The sequence below is a fragment of the Plodia interpunctella genome, chromosome 10 (genome assembly GCF_027563975.2).
Source record: "Plodia interpunctella isolate USDA-ARS_2022_Savannah chromosome 10, ilPloInte3.2, whole genome shotgun sequence".
Classification (NCBI taxonomy): Eukaryota; Metazoa; Arthropoda; class Insecta; order Lepidoptera; family Pyralidae; genus Plodia; species Plodia interpunctella.
In genome coordinates this window covers 8410029-8428721 of record NC_071303.1, presented here as the reverse complement: position 1 = coordinate 8428721, position 18693 = coordinate 8410029, and the positions used below count along the sequence as shown (strand labels likewise).

At 33.7% G+C, this 18693-nt stretch overlaps 1 long non-coding RNA gene across 1 annotated transcript; it reads left to right on the top strand.

Moving 5' to 3' along the window:
* Positions 1 to 1483: 1483 nt before the first annotated feature.
* LOC128673060 (uncharacterized) lies at positions 1484 to 14075 on the top strand. The gene is made up of 4 exons (XR_008405037.2): positions 1484 to 1627; positions 1793 to 1914; positions 6815 to 6915; positions 13798 to 14075. It is a non-coding gene; the product is annotated as an uncharacterized LOC128673060 (long non-coding RNA).
* The last annotated feature ends 4618 nt before the right edge of the window (positions 14076 to 18693 follow it).

Genomic DNA, 18693 nt, shown 5'->3' with positions numbered 1-18693 from the left:
AGGATGCGGAAGAGCAATTTTGACACTTGGAACAATGGCCCCTAACCCTTTTTTACGTTTAATATTCAAATTAAGCGATCGCGCATCTTTGATTCTTTACGGCCAGTATAGATTTGAATATCACAGATAAAAGACTTTTTCGTAATGAACGCGTTAATATATTCATGTTTTTTTTTTTAATGCGTGAGAAAGATTTCGGGGACGTCTTCGTGAGAATTTCGTGTAGTGCCTTAATCGAGGGGGAAGGATGTTATGGAAAGCTGTGTCAACATTGGTTTGTAATATGCAAATATATTGATTGCCTATACTCTCGATTCAGCTTTTATGATCACTAAAGTTTTGATGTTAAAGAGTTTGCCAATAAATTGTTAAAGTTGCAAGTTACAACATTATTTTACCGCGGCGGTTTAAACGATTGGTTTATTAACATATAGTTTTATTTTAATTATTAACTTTTGACTTCAAATTATGACTTTCATGTCACCTGTCATAATTTACACCTTGTCATATTTCTTTACTGCATCCAAATATTTCAGAAATATAATTAATTTTATATATGGAACTTAATTTAGGCCATCCCGTTTAAATCTAAGTTAAACATAATACTATTCACGAGCATTTTTTTATTAGTAAATTAAAGTCAGTGAAATATTTTTTTAAATGTCAGCAGACAGTCAAATATATCAACAAGCTGAATGAAATAAATTAATATCTCCAAATTAATGTATTAAAAATTTATAGCGAACAAACGATTTAAAGTTCAAAAAAAGAATATAATTAACCGGTTCAACGTACACAACAAAAACTGGTAAGCGAAACGTCGTCTTGGGGCCTTCCGCGACCAATTCTAATTCAAATGTCCCCCGTGGCTGCAGGTGCACTATCTTGAAAGAATTTCCGTTCGCACCAATGTTTTAGATTGTAATTCGTTGAGCATGGGGTCAAAATGTGTTTCGACGACATAAATTAATTTGTTTTTTTTTTCTTGTCTTTTTTGGAACCACGCACAGATGTTTGGAATTATAGTGGCATTAGACGGTGACAACTTGGAATTATAAAATGATTAGGTTATTGGAACTTTTTTGTCTGAATATATTATTATTCAAAAAAATATTATATTGTGTATCACGATGAATTACGATTACTAAAAGCATTTTTTTTTTTCATGGGCTTTGCTATCAGACTTTCGAATAACTTTCATAATTTGAATGTCTGTTTTATAAAAAATATTTTCTCAACAAGAAATCGTGTTATAAAATAATGCAGAATATAAAACGCACCTGGGTCGAAAAGATCAGTTGTGATTCCGGCATCCACGGCTCATTTGCATCTAAGGGGTTAATTCTTAGCGATTATTTAAACTCACGCATATTTTTAATTATGCAAGGGTTAGAATGTACCTACCTACGCTTTAAAATGCAAATTTGCGAATGTGATTTTTGTGACGGGTTCAGTGTGTCATTGAGTTTGGTGGAGTGTAGAACTTAGCTTCAGTGTTTGTTTAAATTTAAAAAAAAAAGTTTTTTTTTAGTAGTCCCTCTACATTGTGTTTAAAAAAATGTGAAAAAGAAACACAACAAATCGACGTCCAAATATAAACTTAATTTTGGTTGAGGAAATCACCTAAGTTAGCTTAATTTTTATTTAAACTGACCTAAAATTGCACTATTAAAATAAATATACCAAAGTTTAATAACGTTTTAAAAAAATATAGCTGGCCATTTCTTCTCTCAAAAAAATGAAAATCGAACATCAATTTCGCTAAACTAATTTTCAAAATTCGAATCTGCAGCGAAGTCAAGACTAGAGATGGGTACCAAGGCCATGCATCACGGATAATGATTGGATTCGCCCCGCCTACGTCATCAATCACTAGAAACGAGTGACGCCGAGTGGGTGGCAGCCCTGACCAACGTAAGTTGAATTTTGACTTTGTACTGCAATTTTCTTTGGTCGTCCATTTTTAGATACGCGCGGGGGACGTTGCAGGTCTAATTGGTGTGGTCGCTATATATGGAGGGAAGTTATTTTGCAAAGCCATTGTGTCTTGTTAGACCCATGGTAATGTCTTGGCTGGTTGGATATAAGGAAATTATGTTTTTTTTTGGCGTGTGTCAGGGGGACATCTAATATGTTTAGTGGAAACAATTTTTGTTTATTATCTCTTGTAAGCGCATATATTAAATTATAAATAATAATAATGTATGTTACGAAACGGAACAGTGAAATGATTAGTATATTTAATTTAAGTAATCACCTAAAAATAGTGACGAAAAATTAGTGATAGCAAAAGTAGTTTACTGACAATCAATGAACTTTAAATAAATGTAAAAAACCTAAATACATAAAAAATGCTGGCTGAAAATATTAAAACAAAAATTTTAAATAACACAACAGCTAATTGAATGTTTCCAGAATCTATGCCTACATAGATCCTGTTAATTGAAAAATAGATCCGATAAATACGGCAAATACTTATGGCATATAGTGTAAAAATAAACCTATTCAGATTCAACTATCCAAAATACTGTAATATTAAGGGAGAAAAATCACCCGCGCGGGGGTGTAATCCCCAGGGGGGGGTGGGCTCGAAATTGAGAAGATGTAAGAAGATTACAACTGATGCATTACGTGACGCGCGAGGTAGACAGGTTTTTTTTAAGAATGCCAATTTGATGGCTATAAATGCTGGCTGATTTGAAGGATTTCTTTTTAATTATTTAAATAATGTGATTTATTTTTTGCAAGCCAGTGTTAAAAAGTTATGCTACAATTTAAAATATTCTGATGCTTCCATTTGAGATAACTTAAATTTTTATTAAATAATCCTTTATTGTATAAGTCAGCTGTATCTTGTTATAAATTATATATATATTAATTTTTAAATAATTAAAATTTAATATATTTTTATTAAAATTTGTAATATATATAAAAATACCACAATAATATAAAATATATATTCTACCATATAAAATAACCAAACCTAACAGCACGCAAGTTGAAAATACAAGTTTAAAGCTTCTAAACCGGCGAAGTTTTTTCATATCTCCCCTGTAAATGAAGCCATACACAACATACACCCACATATATATAGAAAAGGTAAATAAATTGGAGACTGTGTGAGTTCCGCCGCAAATCTTGGAAGAAATATCTTTTGAAAAATAAATTCGTGCCTGGTTTCAGAGCACCTGACGTATATATTTATGTATCGGACATTGTAAAGTTGCGTTCAGATTTGAGTATAAAATTTTCGTCAACAATTTTGTTTGTTATCACTGCATAGTATAAAACAAAGTCTACTCCCGCTGTCTGACCCTATGTATGCATAAATTTTTAAAACTATACACAACGAATTTTGATGCGGGTTTTTTATATAGATAGTTTGATTCCTAAGGAAGGTTTAGGTGTAGGTACATGATTTATTATGTTTTTACCCGAGCGAAGCCGGGACGGGTGGCTAGTATAATATAAGAAAAAAATTACATTGAATATCACATGAAACGATTACAAATATTTTTTTTTATAAAATTTTCTAAAATTCTACATTGTCTATGGACGCGCCCTAACCGACTGACGCTAAGCCTCCATTACCATACATATGAGGTAGACATAGCAACGCGCACGGCTTTCTTGGTTTTTTTTTCCCAACTTCCCTTTGTCTTAGCCCCACTTCTGTTCGCGTATACGTGGCGTAGTCATGACGTACTTTTTGGCGTTACGCTCAGCGTAATTAGAATCTCTTGAACTTGCTGAAACTGGTTTTAGTACTTATACAATTTACGAGTGGTGTTAAGTTTTGAAATTCTTTTACGAATTTTTAAGAAAATATATTTAATATTATTCGTATGCTTATAACCGTGTAATACATCTGACACTTTTCCTATTTATAACTAACTAGCGACTCGCCCCGGCTTCACTCGGGTAAAACCATAATAAAAAGTAGCCTATGTCACTCCTGAAGGTTTCGCCTATCTCTATGCCAAAAATCAAAATCGGCCCAGTAGTTCTTGAGATTATTTATTACAAACAAAAAACAAAAATTCAAATCTTTCCAGTTTACATGTATTAGTATGGATTTTGAACTTTCGCGTTTCATTGTTAAATATAAATAATTTAATTTGTGTACACAACAGACATTAAACTCGCCCGTTTTCGCACATTAAAGATTTCATTTCGCTACGACTTTTGAACGGCTGAACCGATTTTCATGAACCATGGCTAAGAACACGTCGGGATAAAATTATCTATGATACAAAAAAAAACCTAAACGAAAATCGGTTTATCTGTTTGAGAGCTACGATAGCACAGACAGATACACAGTCACGTTAAACTTATAACTAGAGCTATCTTATAAGTAACCCCTGATATAAAATAGAATGGTGTATTAGTAAATATTTGTGTTAAAGAAATAGAACAGACATTTTCCAGTGGACTTTTTCCAGTGGACTTTTTCCAGTGGACTTTTTCCAGTGGAGAGTTCAACAGTGGACCTATGTTAGCCTATTTTAGTAGTCCGCAATACAAAACAGTGGACTGTTGAACTTTTTATAGTAGGTACTTACCTAATATAAAAAACAAAACCCAGTAAAAGTTAAAATAAAAAATAACCTAATCAATTTCGCCTCGCGTTTTCGACGAGAAAAAAAAAATATAAGCAACGTTACACCTCATAAGAAAATAAAAGATGGCGCCGAAAGCCTATATATCACGTGACGTCACAGGCGAATGCGGCGGACACAAAAATATTGCGATGCATCAAAACTGCCAAGGAGCCGGGAGAAAAACGAACTTCCACAGTTTTTATACCGCACAAGGCATTAGTGTTAGCGATATTTGATTGAATTGATTTGATTTAATGAATGGTTAAGACGCCCGCCTGTGGATCGAAAGGTCTCAGGTTCGTATCCTACTCGTGCCATATGAGTTTGTATAGCAATCTATTTTCATAGACCTCCACATGCTTCCGATGAAGGAGAACACCGTGAGGAAACCTGTACACTGGTGGACAGTTTAGTTCACTAGTGTGTATGCGACTGCCTGCCACTAGAGGGCGGTAAGTAGTCGGAAACATCATGTCAGATGTTTTTAGGCGACTTGTATACAATCTGACACCAGAGTTGTCGGGGTTATATATAATCTGACACCAGTGTTAGCAATAACACACTCGATATAATGATGATGATTTAATTTACATAGGCAGAACTCATGTCGTATAGGGATTGATAGTAAGAAACAAGAGTAAAATTAAAAATATTCCACAACTACTTTACTCCTAAAAGAAACTACTCCATAAATCCTTAAATCTCTTGAAGAGAATCTACTCCTTAAAGCAGTAGATTCTCTTCAGTGGAATATTTTTCATTTATAAATTAATAATGATTTCATTCAATGTTCTATTTAAATGGTGACGTATTCTAATGCCTACGTACCTGAAGTCTACGTGTAAAATTCTTAGATTATATACCATCTAATTAAAAAAGAAGTACCCCGTATGATCGCAACAAAGTCAAAAATTATCGGACCGGTTTTTTGCGGTTTTCACCAATTAATAGTGATTCGCGAGGAAGATTTAGACGTATAATAAAACTCATTATAGTTTTAATAGAGCGAAGATGGGACGGGCCGCTTGATGATATTATTGTACTGAAAATAATTTTACTACTCGTAAAAGGATTTTTCATTTTAATTAAATAATAGTTGTGTCTTGGTTATAGAGTAACTTCCATGTCTGATTTTCCTCAGCCATCCTTTTGGACTCCTTATACCTGTTAAAATGTATTACTGTTATCACGCCTGTTTCCAATGGGGGATAGTAGGGGATAATAGACAGAGACAGAGATTATTTTTTTTTTAATGTTTTATTAAAATCGCTTAACTTCTAAACTTGTACCATAGACCACCGTTTAGAAAGAGGGTGGATTGTGTCTTGAAAAATGGAAAACTCTCCCTAAACTCCGAGATGACTCGCATCCCGCGATATTTATTCCCATTTTATAATGCTCTTTCGTTATTACATGTTTCATATTACGTAGGCATAATGTTAGGGATATAGGCGGTAGGGGCTTTAGCGGACCCTGAGCTCCGATGCTCAACGGCTGAGGAAGCGACCGGGAAAACAATCAGATGAGAGAGAATGTTAGAAAAGGAAGGAGTGGAAATTTCTAGTAAATGACATGGATATTTGACCAGGCGGCGATAATGGAAACTTTCAAAAATAATTTTGAAATATAATTTTCTTGTCAAATTTATTTGGTAGTTGCGACTACTTTATCTATGGTAACTAGCTACGCCCCGGGGCATCGCTCCCGTGGAAATTTCCGGATAAAAAGTATTATGTGTTATATTATAGGTTATATTCTACCCGTGTACAAGGTAGATTTTGCGTAAATTAGTAACAAAGATACACACATACATCTTCACAAACTTTCGCATTTATAACATTACTAGGATGGCGATTGGTAGGTTGCCGATTAATGGCTGATTTACACGTATTTTGAGTTTTGGGGCTGTACTGTTTTTTAGTAAGTCGATAATGGTTTGATTCAATTTAGTAGGTAACCAAATTGTTCTTTTCTAAACTCTTAATTGTTTACGCTTTTTTTTTTAATTCGCTTAAAAAAATTGTCACCAACTTGAGAGCGTAGGTTACATACGTATGTAACTGTCAAACAAATGGTATCGAATAGATTTCTGCCATTTTAAAATTAAGTAGGTATTCGAAATATGAGTTTTTCCTTCATGTTTTGACAATTCGTCAAAGAAATAAACCGTTGTTTTTTACTTTTTAATTTTTAAAAAGTTTTTTTTTTTTCAGAATGATCGTGTAATATGGTGTACAGAGCAAAGAAGAATTTTAGAAGACACTATTCCATGAGAAGACTAATAAACAATCTTGTGACGCATTTTACTGATCTAGTGAGTATCATTCAAAGCGGTTAAGAAGCGTCGAACAGAAGCTTTTATTAATGGATTTATATTTGATTAACAAAGTATCTGGAAGTGTTATTTCACTTATTTATTTCACTTTGTGAACTTGCGTGAACAAAGTGGGGTTTCTAGCGAATTTAATTTCGCTTCGGATTCATATCGCCCACGTGATACTCAGGTGAAATTCGGTACTTTTCAATTTCAATTTGCAATCGATTAACTCAGATGATGATTTACGACCTCTTCTTTTTTTTTTTTTTGGACTTTTACACTGCATAAAACAAGCACGTTTCTTTGTAGTAGTGTTTACTGTTTTTATTATCAAGACTGAATTTGACGTCCTTATACTGTTGACGTAAAAAATGTCAAGAAATTGTTTCACGACACTAGTTTCGCAATTAAAATTATGGCAGATTAACTAGTGATCCACTTCCAAACATATATTTATTTTCCTTTGTATAAGACTTGTTTAAGACTTTAAACTCGCATAAAATACATCGACAAAGAACGAAAAAGTAACGCAAAGGAATCGGTACCAACTACTATCTTAAAATTGATCTAAACCGCATACACGCAAAAATCTACTCTATCCGTAAAAACTTACAGCACTTTTCGCGTTGTGTCGCTGAAATATAAATTGGTTTTTCCGTGCAAATAAATTTGGAACGAAAACGGAGACGGATAAAGTGTATTTTTGTTTGTTGGGAGAACGCACGTTCCCTCACATAAGTTAAGGCCTAAGTAATATGGTTGACGACGTGGAGTTAGAGGAAAGAAAGGGGAGAAGGAGGAGGGTGGGGGTGGTAACACACCCTCGTTTCGGGTTTTCAATAGATGAGACGGTAGACAGGTGTAGAGGCTGTGCGTTATCATAAATCGAATTTTGATTCGATGTTTGTTTGTTTCTTTTTTATTTGATTTTACGCAAAGCTAATAACTTTTCCGTAGTCGTGTTAAGTTTTATACTTTGCATTCGAAAGTGTTTGCCAGTTTATTTACTATGTTATGAATATTATCTGTATCATCATTACAATGATAAACGTTTTAAAAAAATCTGTTTTTTGAAAATCCTTACCACTAAACGGAACCTTTCTACTAAAACTAATTAATTCTGAACCCTTGAGTTATGATATGACTTAGGTACATACGGCTTTTTCATACAAAGATTTTAATGTATTTATATCACATTAAATCCGTGGTGGATTTAATATATAAATAAATAAAATCCATATTTAAATAATTATATTAAGTGCCATAATAAATTAGTAAACTTTACCGTGACAACGTAAAACTAGCGTCATACACTTTTCTATATAAAGTATAACTAGTAAAAAACCTTATACCAGTCAAGGAAATAAGTAATTGATAAATACTTATTATTTTTTTATTAACCAACTTCACGTTTCAGACTTGTTGATCCGTAATTAGTGAAAACCGCACAAAACCTCCTTTTCATAACCTAATAAAACAGGCAATTAGTTGACATGACAAATAAAAAAAAACTTTACTTTAAAACCGATACCTTCTTTCCATAGAAATAGAGTTCAAAATTGGAAAGTCGAACTTTAAATGCGGTGCAGCAAAAGAAAAGATGTTTTTGTTTGCTTAATGACATCATTAAACGTCGTAACAATAGTCCAGACAGGGATTATCCGGACAGTTTGAAAGGCACTCGCGTAGGAATTATGGAGACGGCTCCTATTAACTTCTTTATTTAGACGCGTATTGAAAAGATGCTGGCTGATTTGTGAATTAAGAATTTTTTTTTAAAGAAGAAGAATTTTTGAAAAGTTTTTTTTTTCTATTTGGCCTGTCTTTCCGTGCTTCGTAGTATCGAGATTATTCTTTTGTTAATTAATTAAATTTGGTAAAGACAGTAACAGTTCATACAGTAAATTAACTGTTTTCCATATGAATGTTTTTTATATGTATTTATTGTTTGACAATGAGAATAAAATAGAAAAATAAATAATTAATGATCAATAAAATATCATATGAAAAAAAAATGAAAAAATGAAAAATATTTTTTTTTATCTATTGCGATTTTGGCCATCGCGTAACCGTCGTCGATTATTTGTATTGATTAGCACGAGCAAAGTAGGGTAAGCACCCCCAGTTAAATACCTCTGTTTTGACACCGTAGCCCAGTTTTCAGTGTACCTACCTAAGGGGATGCCATAAGAAAATGAATTTAATTAATCATGAGATTTCATTCTATGCGAATACGATTTTTATCAATATATTTTTAATCGGGTGCGTATGGTCTTCTTAAGATTCCATGAAATAATTATGCTTGGGATTTAGTGAACATTCCAAAGAGAATTGTGAGAGTTGGAATTCAATGATCATTACATAGCATAAAAATTCTGTTTTCCCTGTTTATTTTAAGTTTTATTCTTATAAAGCATGCAACGAATTTTGATACAGTTTTCACTGTTATTTAGACAACTTATTCCCGAAAGTTTATAGACCTCGTGCGACGGCGGGATGATCACTACTTTATTTTCTAGTTGTGGTTTTATTTCTTTCCTTTTACTGACTTAATTTTATCCATTAATATTGGCAGGAAATAGAATAGTAAAATGTTATTTTATCGAAATTTGAAAATATTAAACCTATTTCTCTCATTGTCACGTATTTGCGGATGCTTTCGGAGTGGTGATTCCGCAAAGCCCGGTATCAGCGTAAAACAGCGTTCGGTTGTGTATGCTGACTTCAACCGTCAATGGAACCGTTCAGCTGTGTATGCTGACGTCAATCCTTGGGAATGCTATTGTAGCCTATAGTTATCAAGGCTATGTGTCCCTTACTCGCCTCGACGGAATGGTCCTAGTACAGGGTGAAATAACAAGCCGGAGAATATTAAAACTAGTTTTTTTTTTTAAATATAATTTCACATCAACAGAAATAACAATATTATAGAGAAAATTACTCGTTATTAAAATAAAATTATTCAGTAATACGTACATACACAGAAAGCTTTAATTTGCAAATATTTTCAACAGAATTCAATTTATAATTAAGTATTTCATTACGATACGATTCGATCAACAAAATATTGTGTTTCTATTTGTCTTTTCTATTGGTTGACGAGATGGGATTTGTCCGCCGTTGTTAGTGTTTTTTTCTGTTTCTTTATGTTCCCTTATGTAATAAATTTAATTCATACAAAACAAACCAAAATATAGCATTCTTTTTCTAAAATAACTGTACTGATTTCAATACACTCATACGTACCAGTAGAACTCTGTATAAAATTTCTTCTTACTCTATGTCGTTCACGATATAGAAACAAAAACATAGTGTAAAAGAGATAGATGCAACTGGGCTTCTCTTCTCGTGTCTACTGTAAACGATAATCAAGGAAATGTTTTTAAAATCAGTGAATTTCTATAAAGCTAAGCTAATATTACTTCATTAATTCTGATGTAAAATATTATACAGTAGATGTTGCCCGGGGCTTTGCTCCCGTGGGAATTTTAGGTTAAATATAGCATAGATAATGTACCTATCTATATAAAGATGAAACTACATATTGACCGAAGCTTTGCTCTTGTGGGAATTTTGAGATAAAATATAGCATAGCAATATTGGACAATGTATCTTTCTAATGATGAAAGATTTTTTGAAATCGGTTCGGTCGTTTCGGAGATTACCCGCCTGAAACGTACAAACTCACAAACACTTACCTCTTTATAATAATAGTATATTATAGATAATAGATTGTTAACGTTATTATAGTCGCTTGGCAACACCGCGAATGTGTTTTCTACCGTTTTTCACTTTCGAATGCTTTTGGATATCAAAAATCACAACTCATTAGTTATACTATTTAAATGATGATTCGAAATAAGTAGGACATCGAACCCTGGGCTCCGACGCTTAGCGGCCGCGGAAGGAAACATAAAAATGTTCTGATGAAAGACAGAGATAGGATTCTCACAGATGCAGTTGTTTCAATTAAAATTAAGTCAAAAACCGTGACTTGTAAAGAGCGCTCAAATTAATTAATTCCGATTGCATATCGCTGTACTAATACAATTAATAACTTACAGACAATCCCAAAAGCATCCTCAATTTGTGTTAATTAATGTCCAATTAATCTGTTTATTTGCACCAAAATGAGCCGAAACCGAATGCAAATGGTGTTATTAACATGTTTAATGTTGAAAAGCTTTTTTAAGTGTTGTATTGTATTTTTTTCAATTTACGCTACGTACGCTAAACGCTAAAAGTTTTTTTTTTAAATAATAACTAAGCAGTTATTGTTTTAAAAAAAACTTTTTTAATAATAACTGCTTAGTTATTATATATAAGCATATATCGCATATTTAAAAAATCTTCTTCGTAATTCTGTATTCTGACAAATAAATGATTTGATTTGATTCATCTCTTATCCCATTTAATATCTCCTCATACACAGCTGCGTCAGAGTTGTCGTGTCGTGGGGATTTTCAATCTCAATCTCTTTTTGTACATTGGACCACCTGATTGAAGGTGACCTGCATGCTTTATGAGTATTACTAAGAGGACACCTTAGTACGAATTTTCTTTCTAATAAGAAAGATTAATGAAGTAAGGAAGTGATCTTATAAGATTTATTATCTTGTTTTATAGTCAAAAATGATACCTTTTCAAAAACAAAGTAAAACCAAAGAAAAACAACAAATAAATAACATACGCGAAACGACAACTTTCCTTCCTTATTTATATTAACTACGCCAAACCATAAAAATGGTCTACACACTTCCGAAAAATCAATTTAACTCCTAAAAAACGTATCATATTTTCCTACTGCCTCCCCACGCGTCAGCGATAAGGAGAAAGAGAGGGAAGATAGTAATTTTCCAATGTAAGAAAGAGAAAGAACGACAAACAAAAAGTATACGAAAAAAACATGGTCGCGGATCCTTATAGGGGTTGCATCTGAAGTGCCACATTAGAGCTCCATACTGAATTTGACTGGAGAAAAATGAATTATAACCCACCCGCCCGATGACGGGGGAAACTTTTACGATCATATTCGCGAAGATATAAGAATCCTTGAGGATATTAAAAATTTTGTGACACCATTTCAAAGCACCCTTTAAATACTGAATGGAGTTCCACTCTGCTACGATATGACAGCCATAATGTAAACATATAGTGGAAACTGTAACTATCCAAAACAGTACCTAAACTTTACAAAGAAATGAATAGCTTTTGAGCATATTCCTAATTGACTTCGAATTCGCTCGCCTACGGTCCACTTCTTTTCCACTTCGTATGGTCTTCGGCATCCCATTGGCACGCATATCATCCTTGACGATATCAAGCCAGCACTTCTTGAGTTTGCCCCTTCTGCCTGGACCAGACTGAAAGGAAACAGCTAGGTACTCCTACATAATTTTCCAGTCCAAAATGTTACATAATATCATAGTGTATAGTGGGTAATCTTATGCCATACAATATTAATCATGTTAAACTAAATTGCCTTTTATTTCAATTGGTAGACCGTTTTTTTTGAAATAGTTCGTTACCATTCGTTGGCATTAAAAACATGTACCAAAAATGTAACCTTTCTTGTTTGTAATTTAATTACATATTTTAATGACCAACCTATTAGTCTGTAATTTCAATTTGCTTGAGATCATAATTCATAAATTTAATTTACAACCAATGCATCTCACATGGTTTCAACTTAATTACCCATTTATATTATGGAATTAAAGTTTTATGCATTTGTAATGGGTTCCGTATGCAATTACTGACGAGACAATATATTGTATGGGATCGTTAATTCCGTTTTTTATCACCGTGTTGTAATTTATTTGAGAATTTTAACGAATCGTTGAGTTAATGATGACCTTATTATGGTGTTTCGGTGGTCACATTTGAATTAGTTCATTGGGATTTATAAAATATTAAATCATGCAACCTTGTCCATCAAGGAATATTTCACACATTTTGTCAGTATCTTTCGAAAATTTTTTTTTTTTTTTTAATTTTATTATACTCTGCCACTCTTTATGCATAAGGTGCGTGCTTTTGATGTTGAATACAATCCTGTACTAATATCTAAACTATCTATATTGCAGTTTCCCAGCAGAGATATTTTTTCATTTTGATAGTTACCTTATAATACTAGCTTTTTGCTCGCGGCTACGTAAATTTCCCACGGGAACAGTTATATTTCCGGGATGATAGGTACCCTATGTCCTTCTCCACATTTTAAACTACATATGTATGCAAAACTTGATTGGTTTGGTAGATAGAGCGTGAAGAGGTAACAAATTTACTTTCACATTTATAATATTAGTTCAGATTTTTTAAAATAATATTTCGAAAGGGACCGTCAAAACCCTTATAGGAATTATCATGTGTAAACGCACTTAGTTTTGACATAGTTGCGTGTACACTTTATCTGATAAGTTTAACGGTTAAACTCACAATTAACCATTCCGATGGCTTGATAACTGAATGCAAATTAACTGACAAAAAAACTGTGTTCCAGTGGTTAACGCATTTTATAGGGTTTACAGTACCCGCTTTACGTCACTTTTTGGCTTTGCGTCTAATTTTAAACTTCCAGATTCTAATCTGGGTCTAAAAACCCGCAGAGGCAAAAAGTGACAATTGGACCACATTTAGATGGCCTTTTGGACCTAAAACACCTGAATGATATTACATTTATTATTACATCTAAAATTTTAACATATTTTCATTTAAAGAATAAGATGATAAGTACAATTTTTGAAAATATGTAATCGTATGACGAAAACTTTCACGTTCGTCCTATAGAAAGTCGCAACTTATCACATTGTGTAAATATTTTTTTACATTTGCACGAAAATTGATGAAATTAAAGCTTGGTTCGTTTGTTTGTTTCAGTTGAAAAGGAGTTATGTATGGCAAACCTTCAAAATTTTAGGATTAATTTTTATTTAAATTATAAAATTATTGATATTCATCAGCTGTAAATTTAAGAGTACGTATGAAACAAAGAGGTTTAAAATTGTTTGTAAATAGTAAACAATAAAACAAAGACATTTGTTTGTTTATTACACTTTATCATTCCACTTGTAATTCTTTTTAACTACAATATATTTAATTTATCCGTACATATAAACGCAATCGATAAATCATATTTAAATAGTTATTTTTACTTTTTTTTTAATGAGTGTTTATTTTTAGGTACCTAAGTTTATTTCGTAGCCTAAAATTCAACCGCGAATAAGTTCATATATAAGAGAAAATGTATGACAAATAATTAATACATCTGTACTCACACTATCTGCAATGCAAAAATTGTAGATAATTTTTACAATTAAAATTATGCAAACAAAAATAAAAATAGTACAAAAATGTAACTTCTGGTAAAATTGTAACAATATGTTCTATACCTGGTCACAGAACCACCTTCGCATCTCGACAGTATCATGTCTCCAGCTCGATTATTTACAACACAGTTAACAGCACTTTAAATATATATATATATATATATATATGTAGGATTTTTTTTTTGTTAATTAATTTCTGAACGCTAAGAAAGGCTAATTCGGAAGTTGATGGTTTCCGAACGAGCGGATGTAGCTAGCTCGCTCTAAAAAAAAAAAAAAGAATGACAGAAATAAGATATAAGACAGGACATTGTGAAGCGCGTAAGGTTTTTTTTTCTTTGTGATTTAATAATAAAAGAATGCAGAGTTAACATAAAATATTATTTTATTTAGACCCTCCCACAAAATTCTCGTCCGGGATAATATTGGGTCTAAATAATTCGGAAGACTTACATCACAATAATTGGATTAGTGGCTTGCACGTTTCACCGGCCGGTAACCAAAAATAAAAACGAACGAGGTTAGCAAGAAGACGCGGACTACGTGCAAACAAACGAAAAGATGCCTGACGACGATAAAAACGATAGCAACAAGGTCGGTAATCTGATGAACGTGGTGGACTCCATACCCAAGTTCACTGGCGACGATATGACTTATTCGTCGGCGAGGTGGACACAAGACCTGGAGGATAACGCAGAGATATTCGGGTGGACCCCGCAGCAAAAGTTAATAATTGCTCGCCGGTGCCTGGGCGGCACGGCTGAATTGTGGCTGAGGACGGAAAAAGCTTTTAAAAATTACGAGGAACTGAAAACAGCGCTCTTAAAAGAATTTCCTGAGGCGGTTAACAGTAAGCAAATGCACGAGATGATGAGCACCCGTAAGAAGCGGAGCAACGAGTCATATTATCAATACATGCTTGTTATGAAAGAATTAGGAAAAAGGGCGAAATTCCCAGACTATGTGTCGATACAATATATCATAGACGGTATAATAGACTACGAGTCCAACAAATTATTGTTTTATGGAGTAACCTCATACCCGGTGCTCAAAGAAAAGCTGGCTCTGTACGAGTCGTTTAAGAGAAAGACGTTAAAGAAGCCGTTACGCGAGAAGACTGAGAAAGAAGAGAGTGATAAAAAACCAAAGGAAGGCGGACAAGTTAAGCAATTCCTGCGCTGCTATAAGTGTGGCGAAAAGGGGCATACATCAACAAGCTGCTTGAAAGGTGTAAAATGCTTCAAGTGTAACGAGTACGGGCATATAGCAACGAATTGCAAGACAGAAAATCCCACTGAAAAATCATCAAACAATGGCGGCGCAAGGAGCATTCGAAAATCCATGTTCGTGACGTCACAAGAGGTTGGCAATTCTGACCTAGTGAATGAAGAGAGCGACGGTGAACCGGAAGCGTCAGCGAGGGTGAGTGATCAAATCACCAAGTCTAGTTCGTTCGGCCATGTTCATTTTCCGTCATCCAGTAATCAGTGTGACATTGACATTCGTGACAGGTGTCAACGTGGACGGGTACTAAATATAAACAAAGCAAAGCATATTCTAAATAAAAGTGTAAAACTCGTGAACATTGGTAATATTATGGTGCATTGCTTGATTGATACGGGAAGTGATTTAAATTTAGTTACTTTTGAATTGTATAAGAAGCTAGGTTCTACTTATAAGCCTGAAAAAATGTTACTTACTGGTCGGGGTACTTGCAAAGTGTTTTCTATCGGTACTTTCGAGATTGACGTGGTTATAGATCACCACAGTTATCACATTGGTTTTCATATTGTGCCTGACCATGCTATACCATATGACATAATTTTAGGACAATCGTTTTTGGTCAATACCATAACAGTCATTAACAAGGGTTCTGTTGAAATAAGGCCTCAGTGTTATGATAGTTCCTATTTACATAATATTTGTTTATTTTCCAGTCTTAGTGATGAACGCCCTTCAGTACAGGAAATTATACATAATTATACACCTAAGAAGATTAGAGATGCTCCCATAAAGTTGAAAATAGTTTTAAAAGATGATGTTCCTGTCACACAACGGCCAAGAAGGTTAGTTTTAGCTGAAGAAAATATAGTAAAACAGCAAGTTGAAGAGTGGTTATCAAAGAACATAATTCGTCCAAGTTTTTCAGAGTATGCAAGTCCTTTGGTTCTCGTTAAGAAAAAAGATGGAGGCACCAGAGTATGTGTTGATTACAGGAAGATTAATGAAAAGATGGTAAAGGATGAATATCCACTTCCTGTTATTGACGACCACATTGATAAATTGAGCAATGTCAACATTTTCAGTACATTAGATTTAAAAAATGGATTTTTCCACCTACCAATTGAGGAAGACTCTGTAAAATATACTGCATTTGTTACGAGTAATCCAGAAGGACAGTATGAATTCTTGCGGGCTCCATTTGGACTATCCGTTTGCCCGAAGTACTTCACTCGTTACATAAACATAATATTTTCCGACTTCATAAGACAAGGAATAGTTTTAATATTTATCGACGATTTGATAATTTTATCGAATAATGAAGAAGAAGGAATCTCAAGACTTAAAGAAGTATTGAAGGTGGCCTCTGAATATGGTTTGGAAATAAATTGGAAAAAAACACAGTTACTACAAACCTCAGTTCAATATTTAGGACACAACATTTCTAATGGAACTGTGAAGCCTTCCAGTGAGAAGATTAAAGCGGTTAAGACTTATCCCCTGCCAAGGAATTTAAAGGATGTACAGAGTTATATAGGGCTCACCTCATACTTTAGAAAATTTATCAATAATTATGCTATGATAGCTAAGCCTCTAACTGATTTACTCAAGAAGAAGGGTGAATTCCAGTTTGGAGAAGAACAAATTCAAGCATTTGAGGAATTAAAGTCAAGGTTGTGTTGTGAACCTGTTTTAAGAATTTTTGACATTCATTTGGAAACCGAGTTACATACTGATGCATCCAAGTACGGGTATGCAGCCATTTTAATGCAGAGAGACTCTTACGATGGGAAATTGCATCCAGTTCATTACATGAGCAGAAAAACTACTGAGCCTCAACAAAAATGCAGCAGTTACGAGCTTGAAGCTTTAGCAGTTATTGAAGGTGTCAAAAAATTTAGAAGATATCTTATTGGGATACATTTCAAGATTGTGACAGATTGTGAAGCTTTTCAGAAGACTTTAAACAAGAAGGATGTTCCGGCTAAGGTTGCCCGATGGATTTTGTATCTCCAGGATTTTGATTTTTCTATAGAACATAGAGCCGGTCAGAAGATGCAGCATGTCGATGCCCTAAGCCGAAATATATGTTTGGTGAATGTGGAATTGCATGCTAGGATTAAGAAGGCACAAGATGAGGATGAAAAACTGAAGACAATAGCTGCAATACTTAAAGAAAAGGAATATGAAGACTATTATTTAGAAAGTGGAGTGGTTTATAAAGGCATAGAGAAGAAACTAGTGGTTCCTGAAATTATGGATGTAGAAATAATCAAGAGAGTGCACGGAATGGGACATTTTGGGAAGAAGAAGGTGAAAGATCTTATAGAGAAAGAGTATTACATATCAAAGTTGGAATATAAGATTGACAAAGTTATTTCTACATGTGTTCCGTGTATTCTGGCTTCTAGAAAATCTGGAAAAAAAGAAGGGTGGTTAAATCCTATAGATAAGGGAGATTTACCACTGGATACACTGCATTGTGACCACCTAGGACCATTAGATGCAACTAAGAAGATGTATAACTATATACTTACTGTTATAGATGGGTTTACTAAGTTTGTATGGATTTATCCCGTTAAAACTGTGACTGCAAAGGAGACTATAGAAAAATTAAAATTTCATCAAAAAGATTATGGTAATCCACGAAGAATAATAACTGATCGGGGAACAGCTTTCACTGGGAATGAGTTTGCAGAATATTGCCTTCTAGAACAAATTGAACACATCATTATAACAACAGGAGTTCCACGTGGAAACGGACAGGTGGAACGTATGAACCGCATCATCATTTCAACCTTAACTAAGATGTGTATTGAAGAACCTGGACATTGGTATAAATATGTTAGTAAGCTGCAGCGAGTCGTCAATGGTACATATCAAAGATCAATCAACACTACCCCTTTCGAGTTGCTGACTGGTGTAAAAATGAAAATTAAGGAAGATATAAAAATTATAGAACTTTTGGAAGAAGAAAATAGAGCCGAATTCATGGAAAAAAGAGATGAGTCGAGAAAAGAAGCTAAAGCACAAATATTAAGAATACAAGAAGAAAATCGAAAGCATTATAATAAGAAGAGGAAGGAGGGAGAGAAGTATAAGCAGGGCGATCTTGTAGCGATCCAGCGTACACAATTTGGAAATGCGTTAAAATTAAAACCTAAATATTTTGGTCCATACAGAGTTAAGAGGGAGTTAGGGAAGGATAGATATGAAGTGGAAAAAG